The sequence below is a fragment of the Lepisosteus platostomus genome, chromosome 5 (genome assembly GCF_059453375.1).
Source record: "Lepisosteus platostomus isolate fLepPlt1 chromosome 5, fLepPlt1.hap1, whole genome shotgun sequence".
In the NCBI taxonomy this organism is placed as follows: domain Eukaryota; kingdom Metazoa; phylum Chordata; class Actinopteri; order Semionotiformes; family Lepisosteidae; genus Lepisosteus; species Lepisosteus platostomus.
In genome coordinates this window covers 15,909,720-15,933,196 of record NC_142615.1, presented here as the reverse complement: position 1 = coordinate 15,933,196, position 23,477 = coordinate 15,909,720, and the positions used below count along the sequence as shown (strand labels likewise).

The 23,477-nt window shown below is 46.5% G+C and overlaps 7 non-coding genes across 7 annotated transcripts; 5 read left to right on the top strand and 2 right to left on the bottom strand.

Moving 5' to 3' along the window:
* Positions 1-232: 232 nt before the first annotated feature.
* Positions 233-314, top strand: trnal-aag (transfer RNA leucine (anticodon AAG)). Its single transcript has one exon. It is a non-coding gene; the product is annotated as a tRNA-Leu (tRNA).
* A 2,764-nt stretch (positions 315-3,078) lies between these two features.
* Positions 3,079-3,160, top strand: trnal-aag (transfer RNA leucine (anticodon AAG)). Its single transcript has one exon. It is a non-coding gene; the product is annotated as a tRNA-Leu (tRNA).
* Positions 3,161-4,172: 1,012 nt separating this feature from the next.
* On the bottom strand, positions 4,173-4,246 carry trnat-agu (transfer RNA threonine (anticodon AGU)). The gene has a single exon. It is a non-coding gene; the product is annotated as a tRNA-Thr (tRNA).
* Positions 4,247-13,605: 9,359 nt separating this feature from the next.
* trnaf-gaa (transfer RNA phenylalanine (anticodon GAA)) lies at positions 13,606-13,678 on the top strand. The gene has a single exon. It is a non-coding gene; the product is annotated as a tRNA-Phe (tRNA).
* A 109-nt stretch (positions 13,679-13,787) lies between these two features.
* On the top strand, positions 13,788-13,860 carry trnav-aac (transfer RNA valine (anticodon AAC)). The gene has a single exon. It is a non-coding gene; the product is annotated as a tRNA-Val (tRNA).
* A 572-nt stretch (positions 13,861-14,432) lies between these two features.
* On the bottom strand, positions 14,433-14,504 carry trnah-gug (transfer RNA histidin (anticodon GUG)). The gene has a single exon. It is a non-coding gene; the product is annotated as a tRNA-His (tRNA).
* Positions 14,505-16,418: 1,914 nt separating this feature from the next.
* On the top strand, positions 16,419-16,491 carry trnav-aac (transfer RNA valine (anticodon AAC)). Its single transcript has one exon. It is a non-coding gene; the product is annotated as a tRNA-Val (tRNA).
* Positions 16,492-23,477: the final 6,986 nt, after the last annotated feature.

The following is a 23,477-nucleotide window of genomic DNA, read 5'->3' as shown; positions in this document are numbered from 1 at the left end:
AAAATAAAATGACATCAAGGGTGCTGTACACAGAGGTCTGAAACCTGCTCCACAGAAGATCTTTATCCAGAGGTGTTAAAGAAGTCGAGATCTCGCCATGAGAGGGGAAGCATCTCAGAAAAAGCAGGTGCAGTCGGTTCCACGGTCATAACGCCACTAAGTCGGGCGACAAGAGCAAAACCCACCCGGCTTCCTCCGGGCAAGTAATGAGACAAAGAAACAACACACAGCGGGTAGCGTGGCCGAGCGGTCTAAGGCGCTGGATTAAGGCTCCAGTCTCTTTGGGGGCGTGGGTTCAAATCCCACTGCTGCCAGGTGCTTCTGTCGAGACCCCCTTTCAGCTGGCTTCAGACGAAAGGGAGGGAACTGCTTTTTGGCAGTCTCTCGAGAAACTAAGCAAAGTGTTTAAAGATACTTTCTCAGCTTGACATCAAGGCAAAAAACAAAAACCTTCTTGCGTCCTCTCAACCCAAAAGCGCTTTGCCACTTTTTGCGTTATGCAGGGAACGACGTCTGACCAGATCACTTTTGAGTCAATGCAAATCGTAGTGTGCCCTCCGTTTTAATGTTGGCTGTGCTGGCGTGCTGCTTCTGTCTGTGAAACTTGAATGTTCTGCTTCTTCACACCAAATCATCGGCGGGGGTTGAGCTTGTTAAATCTTTGCGCACAGCGCTCCTTTGGAAGTACTTTGTCCAAGTTCAAAAGCGATAGTGGGATTTACTTCATGCGTGCCAAAAAGCATGCCTCGCACGACAGATTTAAATGGGGAATGGAGCCTGCTTCTTGCTGTTTTTCCTGTGGTTGCAGTTACAAAGTTGATCGTGCTTTCACATTCTGTTAACAGTATTCACTGGCTGAGCTTTATCAGTTGGTTCGTAAAGGAATCTCTGCTTCGTTTCCAGAAAAGTCATCTGTGGTGTGTTTTTTTCCGTGCCCATGGCAGTCTTTTAAAGCTGGTAGTAGTGGCGGCGAAGTTAATTTTTTATCCTCTTTAAAAGAATAAGGACGGGCTGGGGCGAGCTCCATTTACCACTCTTTCAGCTAACCGCCGAACTCCCGAACTGATTACACTGCAGAGCCACAGGCGCCTCGCTTTTCTCCATTCTCTGGGTCAGGGTGAAAAAAAACTTGCTGGTATTAGCTGGCCTGCTGGGAGCACCTCTTCTTCACTGATAAGCAAGATTTGTGTTTCATCTTTCTCAAGCTGTATAGATTTCTTTCAAAACAAGTTGTTCCAGAAAGGAAACGAACACTTGCATTCACCTGAATTAAAAGGCATGGGATTTGCCCGTAAGGATAAATTCTGTACAGTAAGACAGGAAGAAAGGCACCGCTGGGAATCGGACCCAGGATCTCCTGTTTACTAGACAAGCGCTTTAGCCAACTAAGCCACGGCACCGGCAAAGTGCTGTCCTTTGACAGCCACATGGACACGTCTCAACTGCTCTGAGACATCTGCATTCGGTGTGCACCGAGCCTGCTCGCCTTGCAAGTTTCCTCATTTACATGCGATAGCTCCACCACTAAGAGAAAGGATGAGAAATGGCTTTTATCTGGCACTTTTCATGTCAGAGGATCTCAATCTGCTTTCCGTGTACAAGAGGATGTCCAACTCATGTAGCTAAAGACGTAGACGACAGTGCTCCACTGAAATCTTGATCTCACAACCCTCGGCATGACTCTGCTGTGTTCTGCTTTAGACAAAGGGGGGAAAAGACTTCTTTCATCACACGTTTTGCACTGTTTACGGTGTTTGCAGTGCTCTTTCTTAAATGAAAACCAGGAATCGGCACCATATGAGGTGAGACTAGATAATATTGGATCAAGTAGCCTCGCCATTCCATGCGTGACGTGCGCAAAGTGTAATTCCTGTCTTTATAGTGTGCTTGTTAGAGACTTAGCTGGCACCCAGAGCGCTTTAAATCCGGGAGTCAGCAGCCCAAGACAATAGAGCTTCCTTCGTCTATGTTTTTTGCGTGAAGGGGGAAACCATGCGTGTGCTGCAAACGATCTTAGTATCGAAGTGCCGTCCCACATAACCGATCCGAACAATCTGCTTTACAGAGGAGCACTGCCGGAGCTTATCGTTGGCAAACTGAAGACCAGGCTGACCTCTTCTGTGACTCTTGAACACTGAGTCTCAAGGTTGTGAATTCAAGGTCCACGCTGGCGGGAAATTCCATAGGTAATGATCACATTTTCTTGCATGCTAATCAAAAGAAATATTAAGAAACTTTTCCCGATACCAGTTTTTTACAAAAGTAAAGGCACACGGCACATGTATGCCACATCACGTCCGAGTTTAGTGACAACTACCTCAGAGATTGTAAGCTGGGTAGTTTCAGATCAGATCACTTTTTGTATCAAAGGTTCAAGCAATCCCGAATACTTTTGCAAGAGACATTTCAGAATCCCAGTCAAATCCAGTACGATTGCTGGATCCTTTGAATTCGACTGAACTATAGCACAGATCTGCAGTCCACCATTAGAATACTGTGGGTGTGCTGTATAAGACATACCGCCCAAAATAGTTCTAAAACAGGAGAAGCAACCTCGTTTAGGAATGTGGTATAAAGTGAAATGGTCTGGGAAGAGTCCTACGTTTGAACAGTTCAAAATAGACGTCAAGGGGTATTTACGGACTCTTTCGAAATGTAAGAACAAGCTGTGCGGACCTTATCTTTATTTACCTTGTGTAATCGTTTTTCATAAAGTGTAATTGTATTATAGCATGTGCCCCTGACAATTTTCTTGATACGTTATATGTGCTCTTGTTTGTATTGTATGTAGTTTTGTTGTTCAAATAAAACGTAAAAGACACAACTTTCCGGATGCGGCTGCTGTAAAAATAAAATGACATCAAGGGTGCTGTACGCAGAGGTCTGAAACCTGCTCCACAGAAGATCTTTATCCAGAGGTGTTAAAGAAGTCGAGATCTCGCCATGAGAGGGGAAGCATCTCAGAAAAAGCAGGTGCAGTCGGTTCCACGGTCATAACGCCACTAAGTCGGGCGACAACAGCAAAACCCACCCGGCTTCCTCCGGGCAAGTAATGAGACAAAGAGACAACGCACAGCGGGTAGCGTGGCCGAGCGGTCTAAGGCGCTGGATTAAGGCTCCAGTCTCTTCGGGGGCGTGGGTTCGAATCCCACCACTGCCAGGTGCTTCTGTTGAGACCCCCTTTCAGCTGGCTTCAGACGAAAGGGAGGGAACTGCTTTTTGGCAGTCTCTCGAGAAACTAAGCAAAGTGTTTAAAGATACTTTCTCAGCTTGACATCAAGGCACAAAACAAAAACCTTCTTGCGTCCTCTCAACCCAAAAGCGCTTTGCCACTTTTTGCGTTATGCAGGGAACGACGTCTGCCTAGATCACTTTTGTGTCAATGCAAATCGTAGTGTGCCCTCCGTTTTAATGTTGGCTGTGCTGGCGTGCTGCTTCTGTCTGTGAAACTTGAATGTTCTGCTTCTTCACACCAAATCATCGGCGGGGGTTGAGCTTGTTAAATCTTTGCGCATAGCGCTCCTTTGGAAGTACTTTGTCCAAGTTCAAAAGCGATCGTGGGATTTACTTCATGCGTGCCAAAAAGCATGCCTCGCACGACAGATTTAAATGGGGAATGGAGCCTGCTTCTTGCTGTTTTTCCTGTGGTTGCAGTTACAAAGTTGATCGTGCTTTCACATTCTGTTAACAGTATTCACTGGCTGAGCTTTATCAGTTGGTTCGTAAAGGAATCTCTGCATCGGTTCCAGAAAAGTCATCTGTGGTGTGTTTTTTTCCGTGCCCATGGCAGTCTTTTAAAGCTGGTAGTAGTGGCGGCGAAGTTAATTTTTTATCCTCTTTAAAAGAATAAGGACGGGCTGGGGCGAGCTCCATTTACCACTCTTTCAGCTAACCGCCGCACTCCCGAACTGATTACACTGCAGAGCCACAGGCGCCTCGCTTTTCTCCATTCTCTGGGTCAGGGTGAAAAAAAACTTGCTGGTATTAGCTGGCCTGCTGGGAGCACCTCTTCTTCACTGATAAGCAAGATTTGTGTTTCATCTTTCTCAAGCTGTATAGATTTCTTTCAAAACAAGTTGTTCCAGAAAGGAAACGAACACTTGCATTCACCTGAATTAAAAGGCATGGGATTTGCCCGTAAGGATAAATTCTGTACAGTAAGACAGGAAGAAAGGCACCGCTGGGAATCGGACCCAGGATCTCCTGTTTACTAGACAGGCGCTTTAGCCAACTAAGCCACGGCGCCGGCAAAGTGCTGTCCTTTGACAGCCACATGGACACGTCTCAACTGCTCTGAGACATCTGCATTCGGTGTGCACCGAGCCTGCTCGCCTTGCAAGTTTCCTCATTTACATGCGCTAGCTCCACCACTAAGAGAAAGGATGAGAAATGGCTTTTATCTGGCACTTTTCATGTCAGAGGATCTCAATCTGCTTTCCGTGTACAAGAGGATGTCCAACTCATGTAGCTAAAGACGTAGACGACAGTGCTCCACTGAAATCTTGATCTCACAACCCTCGGCATGACTCCGCTGTGTTCTGCTTTAGACAAAGGGGGGAAAAGACTTCTTTCATCACACGTTTTGCACTGTTTACGGTGTTTGCAGTGCTCATTCTTAAATGAAAACCAGGAATCGGCACCATATGAGGTGAGACTAGATAATATTGGATCAAGTAGCCTCGCCATTCCATGCGTGACGTGCGCAAAGTGTAATTCCTGTCTTTATAGTGTGCTTGTTAGAGACTAAGCTGGCACCCAGAGCGCTTTAAATCCGGGAGTCAGCAGCCCAAGACAATAGAGCTTCCTTCGTCTATGTTTTTTGCGTGAAGGGGGAAACCATGCGTGTGCTGCAAACGATCTTAGTATCGAAGTGCCGTCCCACATAACCGATCCGAACAATCTGCTTTACAGAGGAGCACTGCCGGAGCTTATCATTGGCAAACTGAAGACCAGGCTGACCTCTTCTGTGACTCTTGAACACTGAGTCTCAAGGTTGTGAATTCAAGCTCCACGCTGGCGGGAAATTCCATAGGTAATGATCACATTTTCTTGCATGCTAATCAAAAGAAATATTAAGAAACTTTTCCCGATACCAGTTTTTTACAAAAGTAAAGGCACACGGCACATGTGTGCCACATCACGTCCAAGTTTAGTGACAACTACCTCAGAGATTGTAAGCTGGGTAGTTTCAGATCAGATCACTTTTTGTATCAAAGGTTCAAGCAAACCCGAATACTTTTGCAAGAGACATTTCAGAATCCCAGTCAAATCCAGTACGATTGCTGGATCCTTTGAATTCGACTGAACTATAGCACAGATCTGCAGTCCACCATTAGAATACTGTGGGTGTGCTGTATAAGCCATACCGCCCAAAATAGTTCTAAAACAGGAGAAGCATCCTCGTTTAGGAATGTGGTATAAAGTGAAATGGTCTGGGAAGAGTCCTACGTTTGAACAGTTCAAAATAGACGTCAAGGGGTATTTACGGACTCTTTCGAAATGTAAGAACAAGCTGTGCGGACCTTATCTTTATTTACCTTGTGTAATCGTTTTTCATAAAGTGTAATTGTATTATAGCATGTGCCCCTGACGATTTTCTTGATACGTTATATGTGCTCTTGTTTGTATTGTATGTAGTTTTGTTGTTCAAATAAAACGTAAAAGACACAACTTTCCGGATGCGGCTGCTGTAAAAATAAAATGACATCAAGGGTGCTGTACGCAGAGGTCTGAAACCTGCTCCACAGAAGATCTTTATCCAGAGGTGTTAAAGAAGTCGAGATCTCGCCATGAGAGGGGAAGCATCTCAGAAAAAGCAGGTGCAGTCGGTTCCACGGTCATAACGCCACTAAGTCGGGCGACAAGAGCAAAACCCACCCGGCTTCCTCCGGCCAAGTAATGAGACAAAGAGACAGCGCATAGCGGGTAGCGTGGCTGAGCGGTCTAAGGCGCTGGATTAAGGCTCCAGTCTCTTCGGGGGTGTGGGTTCAAATCCCAGTGCTGTCAGGTGCTTCTGTTGAGACCCCCTTTCAGCTGGCTTCAGACGAAAGGGAGGGAACTGCTTTTTGGCAGTCTCTCGAGAAACTAAGCAAAGTGTTTAAAGATACTTTCTCAGCTTGACATCAAGGCACAAAACAAAAACCTTCTTGCGTCCTCTCAACCCAAAAGCGCTTTGCCACTTTTTGCGTTATGCAGGGAACGACGTCTGCCCAGATCACTTTTGTGTCAATGCAAATCGTAGTTAGCCCTCCGTTTTAATGTTGGCTGTGCTGGCGTGCTGCTTCTGTCTGTGAAACTTGAATGTTCTGCTTCTTCACACCAAACCGTCGGCGGGGGTTGAGCTTGTTAAATCTTTGCGCATAGCGCTCCTTTGGAAGTACTTTGTCCAAGTTCAAAAGCGATCATGGGATTTACTTCATGCGTGCAAAAAGCATGCCTCGCACAACACCTCTACATACCCAACCACCACTGCATCATACAGCTGCCAGGGCACCTCACCGTGTCAAGCCACCACTGTGTCACACATATTTCAGCACGATATATTTTATGGATATTATGGAATATAATGGATGGATATCTTAGTTATCTTTCTAGTTCACAGGTTTGCATGCATAATTTAATTTTGAAAGCTACTGAGACATCAGGTACTACTGTTGTATTTATGAAAAAAAAACAAAACAAAAAACATACTAACAACTGTGCCATCCTACTCCTTAGTTAATACATTTTATTATTCATAAACAGTTAACATTGTTAGCAAAATATTTTGAATTATATTTAACCCTATTTTTTCTTTAGTTTTGTATTTAACTTATTATATGATAGTCAGACTTAATGTATATTGGAACAATGAAAATATATTTTTACAAGATTTTACATTAAGCACTTAAAATTTATATGGTTAATAATAGTAAACTGTAACATACTGTAACAAGATCGGTTAAACTGCGAAGAAAATGCTTTCAGAGAAAATGTTTCAGGTGTGAAGAACATAGATCTCCAATGCAATTTCAACCAAACCTGTTCCCACACACCCTGCCCCCACTACCATTAGAATATACACAAACATTTTAGCGTTTCATTCTGAGCAGAAGACCCTCACACCTGAAGAGTGCTGGCTGTGACGAATTAAACCGGTTTTACAGGTTTCAATCACAGACCATGTGACATGGGAGTCAGGAAACTAACACACAGCGCCACTGGATTTGATAACGCTATAAAAACGCTATAAAATAATGTGACTTGGCACAGAACAAGTTTACAGCACAGTACAAAAATAAATGCTGACCATGACTTTAGAAGCATAAATTGCCTTACACTCAATTTAAACACAAGCTGTCTTTAGCCCTCTAAGCTGGTTCATACAGAAATGTAGAGATCCAGGCTCAGAACACACAGCTTCATTAGCGAATACATATGCAGGACAACTAGAGAAGACGTTTTACAGAGGATGGATTTTTAGAAACATCCCATCAGTGACATCACTGAAGTCAACTCCTAGGTACTGTAACTGTCGTGTGGATAGTTTCACAAGAATCAGACAAAGGTTTAAGCATCGCTTGTTCTAGATAAAACTGCAAAAAAAAAACAACAACCAATAATTAACTTCTTTGCGGCTCTGTTTGCCCAAATCATATATTCACAACGTGAAATCTAGAAAATAATATTACGTAACCAAAATCCGCAATATGGAAACAGAACCTGTGTAATTGTTGATAGATGATGTACACGTAACATTTTTTCAAGACGAAATACAACATTTAAAAAATGACTTGTATGTACTTGATATCTCTAATCAATCCACGGGGACATTGTTAAAAGCAGAGTCCCCGCACAAAACGAAACTAAAACACATACCGTTTCGCGCTTCTTATTAGTTGCTCAAAAGTAATTTGACCGTATGAAATGCATAATATAAACCTAGAAACATATACGTGAGCAGTACTTAAGCACTGTAGTATCGGTGTTAAGACATACCTTTCAAATACTGTAAATCAAGTTAAAAATATCTCAAGACCGATTCTGGTCATAATGAAACCATGTTTCGTGTATGTTTTCTTTTTCATCTTGAAATAACTCATTTCTAAATACCTTTTTCACTGTTAACATCTTGCAGCAACTCTGCAACAAAACATACACTCTGACAGTTCATCCTGCTACCAACATTAAATAAAACAAATCTTAAGATTTCTATATTTATGTCTTTATTTAGTGGTTTCATTAGTGACAAAGGCTAAACTTTCTTGGAAAAATGTCTTTTATGTGTTGCGGAAAAAACTGACTTGCTTTAACAAAATATGTTTATAAATCCTTTCACCTGGCATTTTCGTAGTTAGAAATTATAGAACGCTCTGTTAAAAGCAAGGAAGTTTTTATGTCCGTTGCAGTTCTTTTGCAACATGAATTTAATTATATCGTTATTAATTTCTTGAGATACTCGATTCCATATTATATTCCCTTTTAATCAAATTCTAAAAGTATGCTTGTTGACTCTGGTATCACGTTAGTTAAAGACTTCGAAGTTTACAATGTTTAGGGAGAAATGGAATACTGGTGTGTATTTTTTTCTTTAAAGTACCAAGACCAGCTATATACTGTATGTTTATGTTCCAAAATTAATATCGTTTATGGCCTTCACACGTGTTACAGTATGCTCCTATTCTTTTTATGCTCAGCTACTAAGATTTCCCTTCAGTGGTAAAATTCAATATCTACAACGGGCACAGTAAAGACGTTTACAGTAAGTCTTTCTACGACAGACCAACGGACCACGAGTGCCCCTGTCGGTCAACCAATCACGCACCGCGGTATTTTGCGTCATCGCGCGTCACGATGCACGACGCCGTAGCCAATTACCTCCGGTACGTGTCTGTACCGCGCACTTTGAATGGCTGCATCTGTAAGGAGATTGGAAAATATAAGAGCGTCTGAAACGTATAAGTACAGTACAGGTGGACGTAAAAGTAGTTAGATAAACAGTTTTTGTATTTTTATACAATTAGTTGCAATAGTGGAAACAATTTGGATTTTTTCGAATGTCTCGAAACCAGACATGCTGAAACGCTGTAGGTTTAGAATCGAGACTGGGGAGAATAACATCTTGTGAGAAGATCTGTTTACCTAACGATTAGATCCTGTAAATCCCTTGTAGCCTCCCTAAGTCTGTCCCAGTCCAGTGGATAAAAATGTATTGTTAATGGAGTGTTGGTTTCTCTGTTAGGGGATACTGGAGCACTACTGTCATGCTTGTTTCACTCCTCTGTTCAACAGTGTGCTATAGAGTAATGTATATGGGGAGACGGCAGGAAGCCACAGGAGTATTGGGGCAGCAAGTTTTACTTGCCGAGTACCAGATTTTAATGGGTGGTTTTATCCCAGATCTATTGGGTTGGAATATTATGCATTACAAAGAATGACTATCCAGAACAGGGTATCACGTGGCTTCAACTGACTGTGATCACTCAGTATGTTGATGGTATTCTGAGTGCTTCCCCTGACGAGGAAACCCACAAGTCTGAGTTGCTTCAGCTTTAGAGTGTCTAATATTAAGCAGTTATAATAAGGCCCTTTTGTGTCGAGCATTGTGGAATTTTAACAGGGCCAGGGTGCAATGTTTTTACGGGGTGAGCACAACTTTTAACAGATCTGCTTAAGGGGGGAGTGCAGTACAAGGACAAGATTGCCTTGGTTCCAGCAGCAAAAGCTGCCTGTAATAATTTGAAACAAGCTCTCTTACAGGTGCTGAGACTGGGGTTTCCTCAGATGGATCAACCATTCCTTTATATGTAAGTGTGGACAAAGGGTTACTGTATATGTATATAATGTATGTATTTGTTGCATGTAGGCCACTATTCTGGATGGCTATGGAGAAATAGGATTCTCTCACAACGGCAGGGACTCCAGTTAAGAATACTGGGCTTGTCTCTGAACTGATTTGTAGTTTTACAGCTGCCGACAGAAGCAGCTTGAGTAAGGTGTAAATAACACAATGAATAAAGAATTCCAGTAACTCAAGGTAACAACCATGCAGATGCAGATGCCAGACGAGCGGCACTGGGAGAGCGGGAGTCTGAGACCCCTGTGAAACCTCTATTGGGGAAAGGGGAGAATTCAGGTTGAGGGCTTTAATAGATGTTTAATAGTGGTTAGAACAAATGTGTAAAAATGTGGGGTTGTATAATGATGGGATGTGGGCTGGCACATACCCAAGTGTATGACAAAGATGATCCCGTGGTACGGACTGCCCTTCCCCTTGGATACTGATCTAGGGGCATACTACACTGGGAAGGTGTGCCAGGCTGTAATTGCCTCACTAGGGGTAAGTTAGAAGTCACATTGCCCCCATCACCCACAGTCTGAAAGACCAACTAAGGAAATATCAACTGAAGGAACACCGTGGGTAGATGCTCTACCTGCAGTCCTGTGCGGTTTGTGGGCTGGAGCAAACAGAACTGTGAGACTGAGCCCATTTGAGATCATCACGGGCAGCCAAAGAAACTTCCTGGAGGCCAAGTTTGGCTAACGCACTGATGAATTAACTAACTCTCTATTAAAGTATTTTAGGTTTGTTAACTGAAGCAGTGCACAGGGCTCGTGAACAGGTGCCGGACGCTTGGGGACCTCCAGTAGAGGGGAGACACGACCGGATACCTGGCGAGTGGGTGTAGGTGAACAAGAGATACCCTGCCAGATACCCTGCAATCCTGCTGGGAGGGACCATATCAAGTGCCACCAACTACTGACTGTGCCATCTGAGTGACAGGATGAGATCGCTGGATCCGCGTATCGCACTTTCACCGACCCACGGCACCAGAGACTGAGTGAACAGAAAGGAGGATGTTGTTACCGTTTCTGTGTCTGATGTTTCCCCGCATGGGCGAATGTGAAGAAGATCCTTAGTAAGTCATTGAAGAAAACCGAGAAGAGGTCGGAGTGGCCTCTGTCGTTCATGAACGATCAGTCAGGCAGTACTCCTCTGTAAAGCGCCGTTCGTTCACATCGATTGGCTTTTTTTTGCCTTCATTCGTGCGAGTAGTAAAAGCAGACGCCCCTAATCTGCCGTGACCCGGATTCGAACCGGGGTTGTTGCGGCCACAATGCAAAGTACTGACCACTATACGATCACACCGAGTTACCAAGACACACGCGGCAGGGTGGAAAGGGCTGTGCTCTCTTCGTGTGACATAATTCGGAAAAGTCCTGACGTTGCATTTCAACTGAGCCCCAGTATACATCGACCCTTCGACACTCTGAGTGACAACTCTCTTGCGTGTTTTCTCATATTTATGTAGTTTGCTTGCATGATGCCGGGAACAGCATGGTTGTTCGCTGCCATATAGTCTAGCGGTTAGGGTTCCTGGTTTTCACCCAGGCGGTTCGACTCGGTTTTGCCTCCTGCTTTCCAAAAGATCAGCACCGTGTACGAAAGAGCCGCATTAAAACTACTCGAACGTGCAAAACGTGCGAGAAGAGGGGGCGCTTGTTTCCAACCGAAACTTCTCGCGTGTGAGACGAGCTGATCATCGCTGTGGGAGGGTTACTCTGGTAGACAGGGCTGACCTTCGGCAATAGGATTTATAGTCTCCAAGATGATATTTGCACTTTCTGGAGAGGCGATTTTCTCCACTTCAGTAGCCCGATTTCGTCGATTGCGTGGAGAGGGCTGTAGAATGTGGCACCGCCTTTCCTGCTCTGTCCATGACAGACGTGCTGGTCTCTGGAGAGAGAGCACGGTCCATCAGCGCACTCCAATAAAGGCACTGGAAGCAGCTGAATCGCATTGGCGAAGCTCAGCGCTGGGCCGCTGGGCACATCTTGCCACCGTTTCCGTAGTGTAGTGGTTATCACGTTCGCCTCACACGCGAAAGGTCCCCGGTTCAAAACTGGGTGGACGCAGACATCTTTTGTTGCCAGGCACAAAAGGGGATTGGGGATTCGTCTAGCGCTGTGATCGAACAGACCCACTCACCTCTTAGTGTGGCGGGATCTGCACAGTGCATGTCACAGCGCATCCTGCTTTCACTTCAATGCACGTCCTGATGTACCCCAGTCTCCCGCGTGACAGGTGGGGACAGGTGACAGGTCCTATACTAACGAGGAAGACATCGCTCTCTCCGACCCCTGGCATCGTGTCCCGACCCACCGTGCTGGAAGCCGACGCGTGCTGTGATTCCTTTACGGAGCAGAAATGACAACCGAGGAGCCGAGAGATCATTTCAGCATTTCGCGTCTGAACGGAAAACACAAACGACCAACTCGGAATGACTTGCCTTTGACGCTTCTCAAAGCGTTCTTTGTGCATCGAACAGACCCACTCACCTCTAAGTGTGGCGGGATCTGCACAGTGCATGTCGCAGCGCTTCCTGCTTTCACTTCAATGTGCTTCCTGATGTCGAGTCGTGTGCCGTGCGGAGGCTCTGAAAGCGAGAGCAATGAAAAGGTGCACGACGCTGTGAAAGAAAACAGAGAAGTGAAAGGCAGTCATTTCTCTAAGGAGGTGAAAGAAAAGCTACTCCCCGTCGGGGAATCGAACCCCGGTCTCCCGCGTGACAGGCAGGGATACTTGCCACTATACTAACGAGGAAGACATCGCTTTCTCCAACCTCCGGCATCGTGTCCCGACCCAGCATGCTGGAAGCCGACGCGTGTTGTGATCCCTTTACGGAGCAGAAATGACAACCGAGGAGCCGAGAGATCATTTCAGCATTTCGCGTCTGAACGGAAAACACAAACGACCAACTCGGAATGACTTGCCTTTGACGCTTTTCAAAGCGTTCTTTGTGCACGACGACTGCGCCGCCTAGCAGATACAAATGGGTTGTACAACTTTGAACTAGCAAATGGAAGAGGGCTAAGCCCCCTCTCTTTTAGCCCAGGTTCGATCTGTCTCCCAGAATCACCAGGGCGCACACACACACACACGTGCCGTTGAAGTGCTCTGCTTCATTTCTAAGGGCAACTCAACATTCACTCCTACCCCGAGTGCAGAAAAGACAGCATCCACAGCAACAACAGCTCAGGTCTCTGCACAGGAGCTAAGCTGCCCTCATCTCCTCTGCTCTGCGGCTCCTGCGGAGTGGAGTCCTGCCTGGAGCCGTGTTTGCAGGCGGCGGCTCCCCGCGCCCTGTCTGGGCGTCGTGACCAAGAGCTCCTGGGAGGAAGAGAGAGCCCTCCCACTCGGGGGCTTTTCCACGGTCTGTGTGAGGAGGGGCGGGTGTGTCCAGTAGCTTATCGAGCGGAAGCCTGGGGCGGCGGAGAGCTGTGATCGTGCAGACCTTGAGGTGTCACCTCTTTGTCTGCTTTCCCGCCCCCCCTCCGCCCAAGCTCTGCTCCAAAGTAGCCCGGCAACCCCTGACACCTGCACGTGTCACAACCTAAGGTGCGGTCATGAGACACCCATGGGGTGTCGTTCTGTTCTTGCTAATTGTTTCCTGCCCGTCGCAGGCAGGAGTCCATGCGAGAAAGATGCGCTGGACAGAGCTCAGAGGGCGCAGCTGGGTGGCTTTCCTTCTGAGTGACGTTCCTGCAACACTCTCCCGCTACTCTTGGTGCGCTCATGCCACAACACAGGAAGGCTGGAGCAGGTGGCTGTGGGCTTTGCGCACCGCCGAAATAGCTCAGTTGGGAGAGCGTTAGACTGAAGATCTAAAGGTCCCTGGTTCGATCCCGGGTTTCGGCATTTTGTTTCATCGCGCCCTTTGTTCCTCTCTCCAGCGCCCCCTGCCTAAAGTGATGCGTCCCTTTCTCAGCCCGAAACGCAAGCGAGACACCAGCAGCGGTCCCTGCAGGTTTCCGTAGTGTAGTGGCTATCACGTTCGCCTAACACGCGAAAGGTCCCCGGTTCGAGACCGGGCGGAAACAGCCTCGTTTTGCACGCTCCTGTACTTCACAGAGGTCTTGAGCGACCGGTCATTTGTTCCCAATGTATTTCCGGTGCCTTCGTGCACTCTTGTACCAAACGCACGTTCCTTCTGTACGCGGAGCCGATCATTTGCAATTGGGCTGTGCCGACAGACCAGGACGAGCTCTGTCGGCCCAAAAGCAGCGCAGGACCTGCAAGAACAACAGAAAGATTAGCATCCAGCGGGGGCCTCTTAGTGAGCCCAAGAGCTCATCAAGAATCGGCTCCAGCAACAGGGCTGGGCGCATTGTTCCATTCTCCGACCACTCTCGGTGTAAACAAGTCCCTCCTGGTCTCTGCTTGAAATGCACTTTCCTGCGTTTGCTTTGGTGTAACTGGCTTCCCCCGCATGGGCGAATGTGAAGAAGATCCTTAGTAAGTCATTGAAGAAAACCGAGAAGAGGTCGGAGTGGCCTCTGTCGTTCATGAACGATCAGTCAGGCAGTACTCCTCTGTAAAGCGCCGTTCGTTCACATCGATTGGCTTTTTTTGCCTTCATTCGTGCGAGTAGTAAACGCAGACGCCCCTATTCTGCCGTGACCCGGATTCGAACCGGGGTTGTTGCGGCCACAACGCAAAGTACTGACCACTATACGATCACAGCGAGTTACCGAGACACACGCGGCAGCGTGGAAAGGGCTGTGCTCTCTTCGTGTGACATAATTCGGAAAAGTCCTGACGTTGCATTTCAACTGAGCCCCAGTATACATCGACCCTTCGTCACTCTGAGTGACAACTCTCTTGCGTGTTTTCTCATATTTATGTAGTTTGCTTGCATGATGCCGGGAACAGGATGGTTGTTCGCTGCCATATAGTCTAGCGGTTAGGGTTCCTGGTTTTCACCCAGGCGGTTCGACTCGGTTTTGCCTCCTCCTTTCCAAAAGATCAGCACCGTGTACGAAAGAGCCGCATTAAAACTACTCGAACGTGCAAAACGTGCGAGAAGAGGGGGCGCTTGTTTCCAACCGAAACTTCTCGCGTGTGAGACGAGCTGATCATCGCTGTGGGAGGGTTACTCTGGTAGACAGGGCTGACTTTCGGCAATAGGATTTATAGTCTCCAAGATGATATTTGCACTTTCTGGAGAGGCGATTTTCTCCACTTCAGTAGCCCGATTTCGTCGATTGCGTGGAGAGGGCTGTAGAATGTGGCGCCGCCTTTCCTGCTCCGTCCATGACAGGCGTGCTGGTCTCTGGAGAGAGAGCACGGTCCATCAGCGCACTCCAATAAAGGCACTGGAAGCAGCTGAATCACATTGGCGAAGCTCAGCGCTGGGCCGCTGGGCACGTCTTACCACCGTTTCCATAGTGTAGTGGTTATCATGTTTGCCCCACACGCGAAAGGTCCCCGGTTCGAAACCGGGCGGAAATAGACCAGACATCTTTTGTCGCCAGGCACAAAAGGGGATTGGGGATTCGCCTAGCGCTGTGATCGAACAGACCCACTCACCTCTTAGTGTGGCGGGATCTGCACAGTGCATGTCGCAGCGCTTCCTGCTTTCACTTCAATGTGCTTCCTGATGTCGAGTCGTGTGCCGTGCGGAGGCTCTGAATGCGAGAGCAATGAAAAGGTGCACGACGCTGTGAAAGAAAACAGAAAAGTGAAAGGCAGTCATTTCTCTAAGGAGGTGAAAGAAAAGCTACTCCCCGTCGGGGAATCGAACCCCGGTCTCCCGTGTGACAGGCGGGGATACTTGCCACTATACTAACGAGGAAGACATCACACATGCCGACCCCCGGTATTGTGTCCCGACCCAGCGTGCTGGAAGCCGATGCGTGCTGTGATCCCTTTACGGAGCAGAAATGACAACCGAGGAGCCGAGAGATCATTTCAGCATTTCGCGTCTGAACGGAAAACACAAACGACCAACTCGGAATGACTTGCCTTTGACGCTTTTCAAAGCGTTCTTTGTGCATGACGACTGCACCGCCTAGCAGATACAAATGGGTTGTACAACTTTGAACTAGCAAATGGAAGAGGGCTAAGCCCCCTCTCTTTTAGCCCAGGTTCGATCTGTCTCTCAGAATCACCAGGGCGCACACACACACACCCGTGCCGTTGAAGTGCTCTGCTTCATTTCTAAGGGCATCTCAACATTCACTCCTACCCCGAGAACAGAAAAGACAGCATGGGGTGTCATTCTGTTCTTGCTAATTGTTTCCTGCCCGTCGCAGGCAGGAGTCCATGCGAGGAAGATGCGCTGGACAGAGCTCAGAGGGCGCATCTGGGTGGCTTTCCTTCTGAGTGACGTTCCTGCAACACTCTCCCGCTACTCTTGGTGCTTTCATGCCGCAACACAGGAAGGCTGGAGCAGGTGGCTGTGGGCTCTGCACACTGCCGAAATAGCTCAGTTGGGAGAGTGTTAGACTGAAGATCTAAAGGTCCCTGGTTCAATCCTGGTTTTCAGCATTTTGTTTCTTCGCGCCCTTTGTTCCTCTCTCCAGCGCCCCCTTCCTAAAGTGACGCGTCCCTTTCTCAGCCCGAAACGCAAGCGAGACACCAGCAGCAGTCCCTGCAGGTTTCCGTAGTGTAGCGGTTATCACGTTCGCCTAACACGCGAAAGGTCCCCGGTTCGAGACCGGGTGGAAACAGCCCAGCCTCTTTTTGCACGCTCCTGTACTTCACAGAGGTATTGAGCGACCGGTCATTTGCTCCCAATGTATTTCCGGTACCTTTGTGTACTCTTGTACCAAACGCACGTTCCTTCTGTACGTGGAGCCGATCATTTGCAATTGGGCTGTGCCGACAGACCAGGACGAGCTCTGTCGGCTCAAAAGCAGTGCAGGACCTGCAAGAACAACAGAAAGATTAGCATCCAGCGGGGGCCTCTTAGTGAGCCCAAGATCTCATCAAGAATCGGCTGCAGCAACAGGGCTGGGCGCATTGTTCCATTCTCCGCCCACTCTCGGTGTAAACAAGTCCCTCCCGGTCTCTGCTTGAAATGCATTTTCCTGCGTTTGCTTTGGTGTAACTGGCTTCCCCTGCATGGGCGAATGTGAAGAAGATTCTTAGTAAGTCATTGAAGAAAACTGAGAAGAGGTCGGAGTGGCCTCTGTCGTTCATCAACGATCCAGTCAGGCAGTACTCCTCTGTAAAGCGCCGTTCGTTCACATCGATTGGCTTTTTTTTGCCTTCATTCGTGCAAGTAGTAAAAGCAGACGCCCCTTTAGGGAGCCTGTCAGCACCCGGAGTTTTCCCCTTCCGTAAGCTCTCCATAGCCTGTCTCAGCTCTTCTACTGTCAAATTCCTCTCAAGTACTTCCCTACCTTCTTCACTCAAAACATTTTCTAGCTTTGAGGTACAAAAATGAATTTCTTCATCCTTTACCTCTGTAGAGCTGTACAGTCTTGAGTAGAAGGCCTCGGTGCAGGAGAGGATAGCACTCGGCTCTGTTGTCTCTCGTCCCTCCTCATCAACTACACTTTCCATGACAGACTTGGAGCCTACCACTTTCCTGAAAAAGAAGCGAGTACACTTCTCATTTTCTTCCAAGAACTGCACTCAGCTTCTTAACAGCACTCCTCGACTACTTTCTTCCGCTATGCTCCGGACGTCCTTTTTTAAAAGGGTGATATCCTCAAGCACATCGAAGTGTAGAGACGCTGCAACTGCCTCTGTTTCCTGGCTAGCACTCCTCTCCGTCTGGCAGCAGCCTTCCTTCCCTCAGGAATGAAAAAGGCCTTTGTCCTCACCTTCACCTCCTCCCACCACTCTCCTACTGACCTGTACAGACACTACAAGGATAGCCACTTTGATAGTTTCTCCTTGTAGCGGGATAGTACCCCCTCGTTCTCTAGCAGCTTTGTGTTGAGTTTCCAGAGGCCTGGGCCAAACACAGTCCCACCCTGGAGTTCCACTCTACACCCTAAAGCCTGATGATCTGAGAAGAAGACAGGCTGAAGAGTGACCCCAAAAACTTTCACTCTCTCTCTGAGACAAAGCAGTAGTCAATTCTGGAGCTGCTATTCCTCCCTGACCATGTATATCCTGCTGTTGTGGGATATATACATCTATATGTGTCTGAGAGTTTAAAGTCTTGAACTAAGTTTTGCAGGGCCAGTGAGCTGGAATCCAATTTTATTGGAGAGCTAGACTGCCTGTCTGTGTGCTCTAAGATAAAATTAAAATCCCCTCCCACTATCACATCTGTGCTACATAACAATAGGGGTGAGAGTGCTTTGAGTAGCTCCACCCTTCCTCCCACGTCAGTAGGACAATACACATTGATTAGACGCAGGTTAACGGTCCCCCATAACCCTCTGAATACTTTTCAATTTGAATGCCCATCCTTTGAAAGGAATGGCCACGCCAGAGGCTCTGTTGTTATTGTCCCCTGACCAAACAGAAGGCCCTTTATCCCACCTATCTTCAAAGCTTTTATACCTCTCTTGATAGGCTAAAGCACACTCCTGCAACATCAACACATCTCCCTCTCTCTGCTGGAGGTAATCAAAGACAGACTGGCATTTAACTCTGTCATTGATACCTCTGGTGTTAAGAGAAATTATGTTTAGAGCCATATTACATAAGAAAGTGGAACCAGTCTTTACAAAACACATTTCTCTTCTGTCTCACCTGTTACCTTCTTCTTTTTCTTTTTCTTCTTACCAATTTCCTGCCAGCCATCCTCTGAATGAGCCTTCATCAGGGTGGCAGCAGTAAAAGCTTTCACTGAGTCCATCTCAAGGAAGGGGCTAGAGGGAGGGGTGGATGGGCTCCAGCTGTCCCCATCGCCATGCTCTCCTTCCTCCTCGCTCGGGGAGAAAACAGAGTCATTTTTCCTTTTCCTCAAGTCCAGCTCCTGGGAGAACTGAGGGTAATAGGGTGCAGCCGATGCACCAGTCTCCTCTTCCCCCTCACCCACCAGCTGCTGCAGATCCTCCGTGATGGACTGGATGGAGGAGAGGAGGGCATCTGTAGCACTTGCAGGTTCTGAGAAAAGCAGCTCCGCTGAATCCTGGGTATCATCGCCGGGCCAGTTCCACTGGGGGACCCCACACTGGCCCTCACTGTTCTCGGGGGTTTTCAAACCCTCGTGCTTGTCTGGTGCAGTCTGCGTTGTGGGGTCGCAGTGGATTTCTCGTTCTGAGGAGCAGGAGTGGGGGAGGGGTCACTGTTCTCCTCGCTGTTCTCCTCCTTCTTGATCAAGGTATCTCCCCTGCCAGGTAAGTATGAGTTGTACAAGCCCCTGCAAGCGGCCCGCCTCCTGATGTGCCCACTCTTCCGCCACACTAACACTCAAAAGTGTGAGCAAAACGAGAAAACGAGCGCGCCGTTTCCTACACATCTGCAGTCACCATTTTGCATTCGCAGCATGCAATTCGGCATCATTTGCATAACACCAGACCGGCAGATCGCTACGCAAGCTAGCGACATGCGCCTGCCACACACCAAACAAACACTGGAGCCTTTTCAGCAATTTCCAAAAAACGAGCCTGGTTGCAGGTTGAGATTTAGTACTCATGCAAGAGACCGGGGGCAAAGCGCGAACACAGCCCCCCGCCCCCCTCAAAGTGTGCACTCCAGGTTCTCTCTTGGGGCTCTGCAAAACAGCATCCTTGTAGTATAGTGAGTAGACATCGCAAGGCAACAGAAAGAGAGAGTAGAAGGCGGGAATATATGGTATAAGGGCGTGATTTGTGTAGTTAATAAAATAGTCAAAATGATATAAGAACGGCTCTTTATTTACATTTATAGCGACAAGAGATGAGTGCTTGACGAACTCAATGCGAGCAGAATCCTGCTGACTTTAGTTCTCTTGCTGGTAGAAAAGAACATTTGATTTTTCGGACTGTTCGTTTAACTTGGGCCATGGAAGATATGGCCGCTGCGCCGAGAAGCTTTGCTTATGCCCAGCTTTCTCCACCGCTTCCACTGAATCTCGGAGCTCCGGATTTGTATACGGAATACAAGATATGGATGGAGTCGTACAGATTTTTTTAAATAGCCAGTGGATCTATAGACGCTCAAAATGCCGTGAGACGTGCTACATTACTGCACTGTATCAGGGCTCCCGTGCAGCGGATTGTCGTCAACCTCCCTGGAGAAAAAGGTACACATGAACAGACTTTAGCTGCCTTAGACGCTTACTTTACACCGCGGAGAAAAGTGGTTTTGGAACGGCATAAATTTAGGCAGAGAACTTAGTCTCAGGATGAATCTGTTGATGCTTTTGTGAATGCACTAAGAGAACTGGCTAAACTTGTGACTTTGGAGTATTGGAAACTGACATGTTAAGAGATCAACTTGTGGAAAAATGTCCACATAAGAGACTGCTTGATAAATTGTTGCAGGAGGAAGGGCTGACTTTAGAAAGAGCTCTTACAGTCGCTAGAATTCATGAAGCAGCTCAAGCAGAATCAAGAATGCTTTCTGACCACAGTGACAAAGTGACACTGAACGGGGCGCTCGCTCAAAATTTACAAACAAAAGCCGAGCAGCAGGACGCAGTCATGCAAGAGATATAGAACAGGGGAGGGCTGACATTACATGTTACAGGTGCGGACTAACAACGCACAAAGAGATGAATGCGGAGCGCGAACAGCAAAATGTCTACACTGTAAGAAAACAGGACATTATGCACTAGTGTGTAGAAAGAAAGACGGTTCCCATCATGAAAAGAAACTTAATACAAATAAGAAAGGGACAAAACTACGAACAATTCAAGAACCTTCTTCAGACTCAGATGAATTTGTTAATTCCATTGACCCTGAAGGTAAAGAAACTGTTCGAATAAATGGCCAAGAGATAAAAATGGTGATAGATACAGGAAGTCAAAGAAACTTCATTGGAGTAGAACTTTTCAAGAAAGTGTTTGCACACAGAACAGAACTTCAGCAGACTAAGAAGAAATTTTATGCCTATGCACAAATTAGTCCACTTAAGTGTGTTGGCTACTTTGAGGCACAGCTGAAATGGCAGAAAAATGTAATAAAGGACAAAGCCTATGGAATTGAAGGAAATGTAGAAGCATTGTTGGGAAGAAAAGCTTGTTTTGATCTGAAGATTCTGAATGTAGGAGACACTGTCAATGCAGTTGACCAGTCTTCAGAGAGGTTTAAGCGCTTAGCACAGGAATATGAGTCACTCTTTAAAGGTTTAGGACAGATCAAGGGTTACAGTCACAAGGTTACAGTAGATGAGAAAGTTTCGCCAGTAGCTCAAAGTCTGAGACGAGTACCCTATCCAATGATAGAAGCTGTTAATCAGGAGTTAGATAAAATGTTGGATGATGGAATTATTGAAGACGTGAATGAAGATGCAGAATGGATCTCAAATATTCTGATAATGCCTAAAAAAGACACCAAGGAAGTGAGACTGTGTGTGGATCTGCGAGAAGTGAATAAAGCAGTTATCAGAGAGAGATATCCAGTGCCAACGGCTGACAGCATATTGCAAGCAGTGCAAGGAGCCAAAGTTTTTGCAATGTTAGATGCTTGAAAAGGGTTCTGGCAAGTTGAGTTGGCCCCAGAATCAAGACACCTGACTACCTTCATCACACACAGGGGTTGTTACCTTTTCAGAAAAGTTCCTTTTGGCTTGTCTAGTGCCCCAGAGGCTAGTCAGAAGGCTATGGACTCAATGTTGTGTGCAATACCAGGTGTTGTATGGTATATGGATGATGTTGTAGTACATGCGGAAAATGAAGAACAACTAGAACAGAGGCTCAGGCAAGTATTCCAAAGATTCCAAGACAGAGGCTTAACTTTAAATAAAGATAAGTGTATATTTGGCCTGAAAGAGATCGAGATACTGGGACATTTGGTCACTGCAGAAAAAATAAAACCAGACCCAAAAAAGGTGACAGCTCTTTGCAGTGCACCGAGACCTGAGAATGTTGCACTTTTGCGCTCGTTCTTAGGCACTTGTGGATTTTTGATGAAATTCATTCCTAATTATGAGGATATATCAGAACCCCTTAGAAAACTAACGAGGAAAGGACAGAAGTGGGAATGGACAACGGAAACTGAGAAAGCCTTTGCCGAGTTGAAAAGAGCACTTGTAACTGAACAGTGTCTGGCATACTTCAAACTAGATGCGCCAACAGTAGTGATCAGTGACGCGAGTCCTGTAGGACTTGGAGCAGTATTGCTACAAAGACCAGAAGAAGCCAGTGGCATATGCAAGTCGCTCACTTACCCCAACAGAAAGGCATTACTCGCAAATAGAGCATGAAGCCTTGGGTTGTGTTTGGACAGTGGAACATTTTAGGACATATTTATGGGGAGGCAAGTTTACACTTCAAACAAATCATAAACCCCTCATTTACATGTTCAATCCCAAAAAGGCAACATTGTTACCACCCAGGATACAAAGACGTGGATTGAGATTACGGCCATATGATTACAAAATTGAACACATAGTAGGGAAAACCAGTGTCGCAGACTCATTAACACGTCTTCCTTTACCAGACACAGAAGACACTGGTTATGTAGACACCTATGTTGATAGAGTGCTTTCAATCAGCACTTATGAACTGCATGCACTGACATTTGAGGAACTTAAGCAAGCCACAAACGAAGATGACACATTGAAATTGTTGATGTCCATATTGGAAAAAGGACAATGGCCTAATCCAATTCCAGACGAACTGCAGCCATACCACAGGTGTAGGTTGGAGTTATCTATATATGATGGACTGCTTTTAAGAGGACAGAGGATTGTGTTACAGAAAACAAAAATCAGACAAGCATTGAAATTAGCACATGAGACACATCAGGGTGTGGTTCGTACAAAACAGTACCTGAGAAGCAAATTTTACTGGCCCAACATGGACAGTGATGTTGAAAGACTAGTCAGGAATTGTTCCACTTGTGTGTTGAATCAGCCATTGTAGGAGGATCAACTTCTCCAACCACTTGAATTACCACCAAGGCCTTGGACAAAATTGGGCATTGATCTGGTAGGTCCCATTCAGAATGAATACATATTGACTCTCATAGACTATTATACCTCTTACCCTGAGGTGGTTGTTGTATCAGACATATCTTCAGCCACAGTTATTAGAGAGCTGATGAACATCTTTGCATGATTTGGTTATCCACTAGAGGTAGTACCAGATAATGGCAGGCAATTCAGTTGTTTGAATAATTTCTGACTAACTGTGGAATTAAACACATCCGTGCATCACCTTACTATCCGAGCAGTAATGGCAAAATTTAAAGATTTCACAGATACCTGAAAAAGGCCTTGAGAGCAGCTGCGACAGAAGGAAAAAAATGGAGAGAGGAACTCCCTAAGATTCCGCTGGCTTATTCATCAACACCACACAGGGCATCTGGAGAAACCCCAGCTAATCGTATCTTTGGACGTGATATCCGGACTAAACTACCAAACGTGGAAAAGAAAGAAGAAAAGCCAAGGGACATTCAAAAGACAAAAGATTTCCATAGACATCATGAGGAGTACGCACACAAAATGAAATTATATGCAGACGAGACACATCGATCAAAGGGATCACAACTTCAAGGTCGGTGATGTAGTGTTTGTGGCTGGCCTAGACAACGGTAAATTGGATGCCAAGTTCAAAGACACTCGCTATGTGTTATTGAGAAACAGCTCTTGTAAGTCTTTTGAG